The sequence below is a fragment of the Oryza sativa genome, chromosome 12, assembly GCF_034140825.1.
Source record: "Oryza sativa Japonica Group chromosome 12, ASM3414082v1".
Classification (NCBI taxonomy): domain Eukaryota; kingdom Viridiplantae; phylum Streptophyta; class Magnoliopsida; order Poales; family Poaceae; genus Oryza; species Oryza sativa.
The window spans coordinates 2,152,855-2,164,436 of record NC_089046.1 but is presented as its reverse complement, the minus strand read 5'-3'; the positions used below and the strand labels follow the sequence as shown (position 1 = coordinate 2,164,436).

At 41.5% G+C, this 11,582-nt stretch overlaps 1 pseudogene; it reads left to right on the top strand.

The window, feature by feature from the left end:
- Positions 1-2,986: 2,986 nt before the first annotated feature.
- LOC4351481 (suppressor of mec-8 and unc-52 protein homolog 2-like) lies at positions 2,987-10,143 on the top strand (annotated as a pseudogene).
- The last annotated feature ends 1,439 nt before the right edge of the window (positions 10,144-11,582 follow it).

Sequence of the window (11,582 nt, the reverse complement as noted above, 5' to 3'; positions counted from 1 at the left end):
CGATAAAATCCACCAAGTGCTGGAATCCGATTCGGCCACTTGCTAGAGTGCTGATTTCAAACAGCCGCCAGGTGTGCATATGTGCTCCGTTTTGGGCCCGTGAGTACTTAATGGAAAGCTATCGGAGTCCTCTTTCAAATGGATCCAACCTCATCTCCAAATTCCATCTCAGTCGGCCGCAATCATATGAACAAAGTGTTACGTCACTCATAATGGGTCTATAAGCATGTAACTTCATTTGGGATCCCAGCCTAAGTGGAGCCCATGTGGGGTGCACCCCATCCAGGTGGAGCACGACCATAGGGACCCCTTGGTCATCCTCCCACCCCCTTAAATAGCTAGGTACCTCTTCAGGGTTTTTTGGTTTTTGTTTAGATTAAAGTTTAGCTTCACTACTTTGCCGTGTAATCCTGTGGTCGATTAGATTGCTGATTTGCTCGTTACAGAACCCTAATTTATCATTTGTATTTAATTCCTATTTTGCTATTCAGATTGTTTTTATCTAGTTCTTGCTTGTTTTCTCGATTTGCTTGCAGGAATAAGGTTGATCTACACTGGCTAGATCAACAACCCACGGAAAGGTGTATCGATCGCTAAGGCGCAACACAACAACATCTCGTATGGTTGTAGTTGGGTCGTCAACGTTTCTCTCAAATCGTAGTTATCTTCAACTCATCGAAAGATCGGATCAATCATAGTCGTGAGTGTCTCGAGTGGAACGCAAGATTTATCATGGTGATAATAACATAAAGTATTTCCATGCTAAGGCTAATGGTAGAAGAAGAAAGGATAGGATTTACACTCCGGAACAGGAAGGAGGGGTTATTGAGAGTCAGGAGGAGTTGTTAACATGTCGGTTTCCCCATAAGCTAAATTCTTTATACCTTCTTGTGCACATTTTATACAATCTGTCTTAAAACTGTTGTGTCAGTTAAAAAGGTCCCTAATTATTTTCATCAAACCTCAAACATTTCTTCTTTTGTTGCTTATCCTGGGATATTTCCTTCAAGTATTTGGCCTAATTTCTCTATACTCCAGTTATTCAGTCCCCCAGTCTGCAATATTCAGTTAAACCACAAAAGAAACCCAACATCTGCTACACGCATTTCTTGTTAAATTAGACTTCAGTTATCTTTTAGCATAAACTTATTCAATTCAACAGAACAAGGATTGTTAGCATAATTGACATGGCTACAACTAACAACAATGAGAGCTGAAATTCTGGCAAGGTTTGATCAGAGTCAAGAGATGGGTTCTACTTGGATTGCAGGGAGGGGGGATCACAACTATTTCTGGAGAGATACCTGGGTTGGAAACTATCCATCGAAAACTACCTTTCCTAAGTTATAATTTGGCACCAACAAAACATTGCTGCTAAGAGAGGTGATTACCCAGGGGATGGGTGTGCTGTCTCTCAGAAGGTCTTTCAACTCTGGGGATCTAGAAAAATGGCTGGAGTTATCTTCCCTAGTTGAGAGAACAGTCCTGTAGTGTCCGATGAACCTGATATACTGATCCGGCAGTAGACAAAAAAAGGGGCCTATTCGCCTAAATCAATGTATAATATGATCACTTTGCCCTGTGGAGTTCCCCCACTCCCTCAAAACAAAAGCACTTCATTTGGCTGGCTATTAGAGATAGGATTCAATCAGCTGCTCAACTGAAGAAGAGAGGGTGGGCAGGTTCAGAGTTTTGTCAACTGTGTGGTGAAATTGGAAATGCTGTGCATATTTGCTTTAGCTGCCCTATTGCTGTCTTGTATTTGTAGAGATGCTTGTGGTTGGGCTAGATTACCTCAAAGTTTTGAGGATTTCTTCGCCAGAGTCATTGGGAATGATAGCTCCAAAAAAACTAGAATCAGATGCATGTTACTTGCGGTTGCAGCTGTGTGTTGGTTGCTTTGGTCTTTCAGAAATGATATGATTTTTAGATGCAAACTTGTCTCATCTCCATTAGCAATTCCCCTGCGCGTGATTTGTCTGTTGTTGCAGTGGAAGCCACTTCTGAAGGCTGAAGAAATTCCGACCCTGGAGTTCGTGAAGCGATCAACGACCTTCGTCTAGCAAGAGTAGGGATTGGTCTCTGTTTTGGGTGCTAGCTGCGAGTGTCCTTGGGTTGGTAAACTGTGGCAGGGAGTTTTGTTCAGGTTTTGTTATTTGCCTTGTTAGCTGGAGCCCCGGGGGATCCTCAGCCGGTTCATCAGCAGGGTCGCTCCTAGCTCCGGGCAGGGGCGGAGCCAGGATTATATCAAAAGTAGGGCTTAATCACTAGAGTATAAACTTCTTGAACGAATTTTAATAGAAAAATTAGTAAATTCCTTGATATTTTTTCTGCCAGGTGTGGGGCCCGGGCCCAAGCTGCCCCACACCTGGCTCCGCCCCTGGCTCCGGGCACCCAATCTTATCATCCTCCTGTTGTGCTGTGTGGGCAGAGGGGGCGGCGGCAGAGAGAGCAGATGCATCGCAGCCGCCAGCCGGAGCCAGTCGAAGATGCAGCGCTGGTGGAAGGTGTGGCAGCAGGGCATCATCCTGAGCTTGTCCACCGCCACGAAATCCTGCAGACACACGGCACACTCGACTTCTCTCGCGCCGGCCACCGTCACCTCACACAGGCCCTGGATGGCTCGAGGAGTCGAGGCGGGGAATATTGTCCAATCCAGCGCGCCTGTAGGCGGAGGAGGAGGCAGCCGCGTTGGTGGGTGGAGATGTGGCGTGCGTGGGGTGGTGGTTGATCTCCTCCTCGTCGTCGGATGACAGCTGATTTCGTGGGGGTGATGTGCGATCGACAAGGGAAGGCAGATGGGAGGAGGAGGAGGCAATTTTCCAAACAAACGCGCGAACGAATCCTCCGTTCGTTCGGATAGCGGGCCGATTTCTTTGGAGATGAAAGGGCCCAATAGCCCATCTCATCCACAGGCTCGCGGCCGGCCCAAGCGCAAATCAGACGGACTTCCTTCCCCACCTCCCTCCGACCCGCCTCGGCTCCCATCCACTACCGTTTGCTACTCCGGCGCCGCCGCGGCCAACCTCGCGCGTTTCCCTCTCCCTCCTCCACGCACTCGCCTTCCAAGCCGCCGCGGCGCTGCGCTCCCCCACCTCTCTTCTCTGCCGCCGCACCGCTTTCCCCCGTCGTCGTCGTCGTCTCGTCTACTTCAGCGCCAGCGAGAAGCCCCCTTGCCCATGAGCTTGCCTCGTCTCCGGCGGCTACGCGCTGCCGCCTCCTAACCACGTCGGTTTCATTGCCCTGTCGCTGACCCTGCGCACCGCCGGCTTCCTAGGGCTTATTGGACAAGATGTCGTCCAAGAAGAACTACTACAAGGAGAAGCTGATGCGGCGGAAGTAAGTATCATTTCACTTAGAAAGATGTAACTGATTCGAGGTAGAAACAAAATCTGTATGTTTTGGGACTGTAGGAGAAATTTATTAAAAGTAGATTGTCAAAAAAATAAAAAGAAGAAGTTGCAACATTTGATGGTATAGTTACTGTTTGCTTGTAAAATAGTTTTTGAGATCCAGATTCTATGTAGTAGTATGGTGTCATGAATTTTTGTAATCAAAACAAACGACTGAAGTCGTTGTTCTTGCAGTTAATCTTATAGCCACCTTGTTAGACAGTGATTAGGGTCTAAAGAATCATGCAAGTGACCTGACTCACTGAACCATCCCACTTAACTAGATCTTTCGTTCACTTTCAATACACTGCCTTGCATTACTATAAAAAGAAAATAATTAGGTGCAGTGGTGATTTCTTTACCAATCTGAAAAAAATTACCCGACTGCCCTTATGTAATGTCTGTATTGTAGACTTGTAGTAGTACTAGTCTTCTATATCATATTTTGTTGTAGGAGTATATACATATCACAAGCTGTTGATCCAGAAGAACAGCGTTTAAATGGTAAACACTAAAGTGCTAAACCAAGGAAGTTTTGGAAATCTAGGATTCATGCTCTCCTTACACTTAGGGGAAGTGGCTATTGGTACTCAGATCCATTGTAGTCATAGGAGGATAATCCATGCCCTTTTGGCTGCATTTCAAGTCAAGTTTGCAGAATCTGTAATCATGTCAAAGCAGGAAGTGATAAACTGATTGATTAATAGAAATCTTCTTCTTCGACCTAGAATGAGTTTTTGCACACCCGTGGGTCTGGCTAAACCAGAGACTAAACCTGGCCACCTAAGTACCAGTTTTTTGTGCACTTAATAAAAATCCCCATTTTTTTTACTGGTGTGGCCCTGACACCCTGTCATCTCTTGCACTGCTCCACTAGGATGGGAACCCCCCACTGATAAATCAGATGCAACTAAAACTACTTCCGGCATTTTAGGGTTTTAGGGAGCAAGTCAATTTGGCTAACCTAATTCTCCCTTATTTTCCCATGCAGAGAGGAGAAAAAGGAAGAACCAGAGACACCTAGGTATCGAGATCGTGCTAAGGAGTGCCGTGAAGATCAAAACCTTGACTATGAACCTACAGAGCTTGGTTCATTTCATGCTGTGGCACCTCCCGGAGCAGATTTAAGGTAACAGACCACAGGTCTCATTTGGCTGACATTTTCTTTGCTTGGTTTATTATATGCTCTTCTGGAACTCAACGTCTGCAATTTTTCGTATTACAGGCTAGCAGATGTACACAAGATATCTATTGAGAAAAGCAAATATCTTGGAGGTTGGTAGTGCAACAGTGTTATACTCTTTCCTTGTAAGAAAATGCTTTTCATCCTTTTGGGAACAATTTATGTTGTGACTTGTTTTTTTAAACACTTCATTTATGTATAGACAAATGCTCATAGATCTGCACAAACGGTTAAAATTCTAACATAGTTTGGTTATGACATCTGTGGAAATGAGAATTTGAATCTTTCTTTGGAACTGTTTTATGTCCACAAACTTGTCGCGGTTTCAAATAGCTGCTTGATTTTTAGGTTCCTTTTTAATTTGAAATATATAGAGCTATCATATACTTGGTATTTTGACCTAGTCAGTCAGTAGTATGCAGTCAAGGAATGAGGTTCGATAGCTCAAAACTAAAGGTGGATAGTTCAGTTGGACATGTTTTTTAAGACTATGATATATTGTTGTAGATTTGGAGACTTAGATGGCTGGCACTTTTTCTTTAACTTTTTTTTGTCTTTCTTCTGAACTATCATGTTGATTGATATTTAATTTCACTTTGTGTCTTAAAGGTGATTTGGAACATACACATTTGGTCAAAGGTTTGGACTATGCTCTACTTCACAAAGTACGAAGTGAAATAGAAAAGAAGCCTGATGCAGAGGATGGGAAGGATACACAGACAAGGTATTTCCCACAATACTGCAGTTTTAGTTTCATACCATTTGATCATACCTTTTTCCTGGTAGTTTTGTACTCCCTCCATCCCAGGTAAAACTGAATCCTAGAAGCCCAATGCAGTTTTAGTCCAAGCAACAAAAGACCAAAACACCCTCATCAAGTACAACCATGATTAGCACTTTTCATAAAAAAAGTTCCTGCGAAATTCGTGCCCAACTACTTCCTCAGCCTCCCTTCACTGGAGATGATGCGTTGATTTCATTTTTTTAATTCACCCGGTGGGTGGTGGACAACACAACACAGGGAAAATGATAAAGATGCAATTAGTGTTTCTCGATCTCTGGCATAGGAATCGATTTATTGTGGGACAAATGATCGACCCTAGGAATCAAATTTTTGTGGGACGGAGGGAGTAGTCATATGGATTAAGGACAAGCTGTCAGATCCATGCTTCATTTCAAATGCTGTAATATATTACAGTGATTATCACTTGCATAATTTTTAAGAAAGTGGGGAGTTGATTCCAATAATTATTATATGACACAACAAATTGTCAAGCTTTTTTAGGCCTAGTCCTCCTTGTAACTGTGAGGTGAAGTTAAGAGATATCCATTTTTCTTTTGTTAGAATTTTAGTAGGTGTTTTTATGGTGGATGGTTTCCTATTTTCTTTATGAATACTGTCGGGCAGAATTATTCTGTGCATTGGAATTATTTATAATTTTGCTATGCTTTATAGTGGCCGCTGGATCATTCTCAGTTAAACATGATTTCCTGTACAGTATTAAATCTGGATTTGTATTATCTTAAAAAAATCAGGACTGTCATTGGAATAATACAATAATTGTTTATAAGCATTTCATGATTTGGGATGTAGCACTATGAAGTTTGGCCTCATGTCCTTCATCCTTGTCTGGATGCACATCGTAAGTTAGTATTTAACTAGGATACACATATTTGATATTTAACCTGTGAACTTGTGTTGTACAGGTCAACAAAAGAAGATCAGGCAGTCTCATTCCGCACTGCAACTGCAAAGGTGGATTTCCTTTTAATTTATAAAAGAATTGGTGTTTGCTTCTTCTATTATCGACCATGTAATGGACACTAAAAGCAATTATTGGTTCATTGCAGTCTGTCTATAAATGGATCATAAAGCCACAAAGCATCATAAAGTAGAATGAAATGTTTCTTCCTGGTCGGATGGCATTTATTTACAACATGGTACCTCCTTCAAAGTTCCCCATTTTAGTGCTTTCTGTATGTTAATTACTTTTATTTTTGTGGTGGTGGTGACCATTTTCCTTAATAAAATGATATGTATATTATTTTATTTTCATCACTCATCAGAATTCATCCGTACTAAACATGATGCTACTATTTTGTAAAAAAACGTTATTGTTATTTCAATTTCTAATTTGTCAACTCTATGCTATGTTATCAGCTAATTTGTCAATTTCTACTATTTTATCAGCTTTTATAATATGCGTGATGCATGCCTATGTTTCATGATATATTATTGTCTGTTTCTCTGCTCATCATCTGGAGTACAGTAATCAACATGCTCAAGCTCTCAATTAACTTCGCAATATGCAAACAAGAGAAGAAAGAGAGGAAGGATGAAAAAAACTCTTCCAATATTATATTAATAGACTATATAGTATTGCTGTTACATGCTTACATATCTGCAATGATTTTTATGTTGTGCACATTTAAATTGTGATTGTGATGCATCACAGCTTCAATGATTACTATATGCAGAACCTTCATTATGACCACAATCCAACTTACATGTCTGAATTCATCACTAGATCATATTTTTGATGCTAATGGTTTCATTTGCTGGATTCACCCTTCCAAATGATTTTCTGAGAGTAAGAGTAATGGTGTTTCATCACCTATTCTCATCATCTCGTAGCATGTCCAGTACTATTGATTGATGCTATTTGCAAATAATTTTTTCCATCATTCCTGCTTTGATTTGAACTATGGGTTTTAGCGGAAGAGTAATTAATTTCATTAATGAAACCAGGAGGATGGACTTACCAATGATATCCCAACAACTCTTCACAGGAGCAAAGCTGATTGCGCTGTTCCAGAGGTATTATGGCAATACATCATATACCACATTGAAGTTTCCCGAAACTTATCATTTTCCTCAGTATTCTTCTTGCTTCTGCAGGAGATGGTAACTGTCAGTGTGGATGGTTCTGTACTTGATAGGATTGCTAAAATCATGTCATACCTTCGACTTGGATCATCTGGGAAAGTCTTGAAGAAAAAGAAAAAGGAGAGGGACACAAAAGGTATGTTACTTGAAAATTGAAATGGATTTTGTGCAGTGGAAGTTGACTGAAAAACTAAGTGACATCAGGAAAATATAAAATGATTTGTTTGGAAGCTGAGCACTTACATTGTGAAAAAATAGAAAAGTATTATTTGGTACTTTTTGCCACAATGGTTGAGTCTTGTTACAATTGATTTATAGTCTTCTGTCAATAATTTAAGTTTGGGTATTTAAGTTATGACCATATGTTACACGTTTACTTTAGATTCTGAACGGATTAATTAGTTCACTTAATGTATTTGCATGTATGTACTCTCTCATCCATATCTGCACTTGCTTTGCTCGATGAAATTAGATTATCCTGATTCTTGTTATGCTTGTTATATTGCAGGGAATAACAGTTTAGCAAGTGGTGACTATGATGAGGTAGCCAGACCTGGCCAAACAGGTTCTTCTCTGAAACATCAATTTCAAAAGGACATGCCGCCGCCGCCACCCCCTCGAAATAATAACTTAAGCAAGAATGAGGAACAGTCTATTCCTGTTGCTAGAGCAGATGAAGATGACATTTTTGTTGGAGATGGAGTTGACTATTCTGTTCCTAACAAGGAAATGAGCCATAGCCCTGTCTCTGAAGATATGGATGAGTCCCCACATAACCATCAAAAGCAGTCCTATTTCACTGAAGAGAAACCTGTCTATGGGCCCATCCCACCATCGGACCCTGCTCAAGCTTGGCCACAAACGGTAATCCAGCTAGTGTTTAGTAACTCCGGTTCCATTGTGCTTAAAGTAAAATTTGAGCTATGCATGTCCAATGTTCAAGACAAACTAAATTTTTTTTTTGCCCATAGTTGTACCTTCTACTGAAATAGCCATTAATTATTAGTATGTTCTATTCTTGACCTGTATTTCCTAAAAGTTAATGCCTCTTATGATTTCAGAATGGATACGATGCTATTCAAGCTCAAATGGTAGCTGCTGGATATCAAGGGGAGTGGTCAGGCTATCAGTATGGTGAACAACAGATGCCTTATCCAGAACAGTACATGCAACAAAGCACTCAGGACTATGATGTATTAGCTGATCCAAATATAGCCCAGGATCCAAGGTTGATGACTCAAGCAGATAAAGATAGAGGTCTTGGTTCTGTTTTCAAACGTGATGATGAAAGGCTTAAGCAGCTGAGGGAAAAAGATTCACGGGAGAAAGATCCTAATTTTATCTCAGATAGTTACTCCGAGTGTTATCCTGGTTATCAGGAGTATAATCATGAGATTGCAGGCAGCGATGAAGAAGATGATTTGTCGAAGATGGACATGGGTGGCCGGGTAAGTGAGAGTACTGTATTCTGAATGCTTTTTTTTTCCTGTTTCCCTTCACAATAGCAGACATAACTTGCTTTTGCGGAATTCTTGAGCTCATGTTTACTGTACTTTTTAAAAAATATTTTACCATCTATTTCCAAATTCGTTATAATATATTTTTCTTTTATGTAAGAAGGTAGAGCCAGCTCTACCTCATAGCCATTTCATTGATAGAAATGAACGGTTACAGAGTTGCCTGAAGAAAGGTGAAGCAGGAAAAAAAGAAAAAAAAGGGAAAGGAGATAGAAGGAGGAAAATATACAAAAAATTACAAGAAGCTAAAATTACATTAACCTCATCTGATTGTCTCAGACCAGAGATTGATTTTTGCTCTGGTGTTGGGATTGGCCCGGTTACTCCATAGTTCTAGAGCATCGATGATTTGTTGAATTATGTCTGAAATACCAGTTTGCCATCTTTAAAAAATCCTGCTGTTTCTTGATTTCCAAAGTGTGTGCATAGGCTGCAAACCAAGTGGGTTCTATGCCCTGATTGTTATGATAGCTGACAGTAACTTTCTCCAAGAAATTTGGGGCTGACTCTGCCAAATTACATAGATGTAAAAGTCCAAATTTCTCCTATAAGCTTGTAGCTGCCTTGCATCTCTTAGGATGATATGGTCCTTGATTGACTCTGCCAAATTCATTCTAATGTATGATACTATGATTCCTTTGCAGGCTAAGGGGCGTCTTCATAGGTGGGACTTTGAGACGGAAGAGGAGTGGGCCAAATACAACGACCAGAAGGAAGCGATGCCGAAAGCTGCATTCCAGTTTGGAGTGAAGATGCAGGATGGCAGGAAGACGAGGAAGCAGAACAAGGACCAGAAGCTCACGAATGACCTACACAAGATTAACAAGATACTTGCGAGGAAGAAAGGTGACAAAGATGGAGGGGATGATGGTGGGCATTATGATGATGATCTACCTAGTGGCAAGAAGCAGCGCGCCTGATGCAAGCCACTAATAGTTTATCCTGCGAGAGGTGTAAAAATGTATTTGTACTAGGAATTACAGCGCCATGAACAAACGACAGTTGTAATGTTCAGCGTTTTGGCCGGTGCAGAAGGGAATAAGAATGGGGAGCTGGAACGGTGAAAATATGTAGTTTGTCCATTTTTATAACAGAACAATCGGTAATTTGCTTTGTTCTACTATGAAAAGAGAAAACATCAACGAATGCCCAATTTTCTGACAATGTACGCGTTAAGTCATATCCTTTAAAATGGAAAAGTGATTTCATCCCTCGAGGGGATATCCCCTCATTTCGTGCATGCCACCTAAGGGTGTGTTTAGTTCGCGAAAAAAAAAATTTTTGGGTGTCACATCGGACATTTAGCCAGATGTCGGAAGGGGTTTTCGGACACGAATGAAAAAACTGGTTCTAGGACTGGTAGCCATCCTCCAGGGCCTGCTTACCTGAGCATCTCCGCGCTGGCTTCGACTCCCTGGTGCTCCTAGTCTCTTGGCAACTGTGGAAGGAACATAACCATATGTGGCTTGGTCATATGTGGCTTTAGCTAGTATTGCTGCTTTTGGGAACTTGTCAGGAGTGTAGCGTGGCTCGGCCCATTCTCGTTGTTTGGAGTTTGTGTTTAGCCGCCGTAGTTTTCTAAGCTTCAGCCTTTTATTTTGCATTTTCTCCCTTCCTCTGGCATAAGCCGGTCTGGCTGATTGTGTTGTGTAACTATAATTGTTTTCTTCTAATATATTGACGTGCAATCCTTCTGCACGTTCGCGAAAAAAGTATTTCACATCAACCTGTTAACTGAACATCTTAGTGTCAGACTCGGATGAGGAACAGCGAGGATACGATCCGTATGGTTTCATCCACAAAATGCTCACACTGTAATGCAGAGGCAATTAGCGCCCAATTATCTTTCATGCTGCGAGTTTGCATTCCACATTTGGAAAAACTTTCCAGGGTTGCTTTGCCTAACCACCCTCTGATTAACACTCACCTAGTGCCTAATTCTTTTGCCCTTCATGACAACCTAAACCCCAGCTTCAGAGTTGGCACAAACGAGTCTTCTCCCTACACGTACCAGAATGCCATTTCCCAGCTAGTATATGCACGGTAATTTGGCACGTGCAACCTCTGCAATATAATCATCCGAATTCCATCACGTAGATTTCTGATTTATCACATATTTTCACACGTGCGAAGCATGCCGGAATTCATTTTCTACGCACGTTTTTGATTTTTTTTTTTCATTTTTAAATTTATTTTTTTAATATTTACAGAAATATTATATCAGCGGAAAGATTTACAAAAATGGACCTTGCCGCCCTCCATTTGGGCGGCAAGCTGACGTGGCACACGGCGTCATGACTTGTGCGCATTTTACGCTAAGCCCCTTGCAGCTCTCTGTAAGGGCGGCAAGGGGCTAAATGTGATTTTGGCCCTGCCAAAAAAGCAATTGGCTAGTTCTTTTTGCATCTGAGCCCCTTGTTGCCCTTACGAATTTTGCACGGTGGCCCCTTGCCGCCTAGACAGAGGGCGGCAAGGGGGCCACGTGCAAAATTCATAGCTTCCCAAAACGACTGTCATGTGTCCATGTGCCACGTCAGCTTGCCGCGCAAATAGAGGGCGGTAGGGTCTATTTTTGTAAATCTTTTTGCCGATATAATATTTCT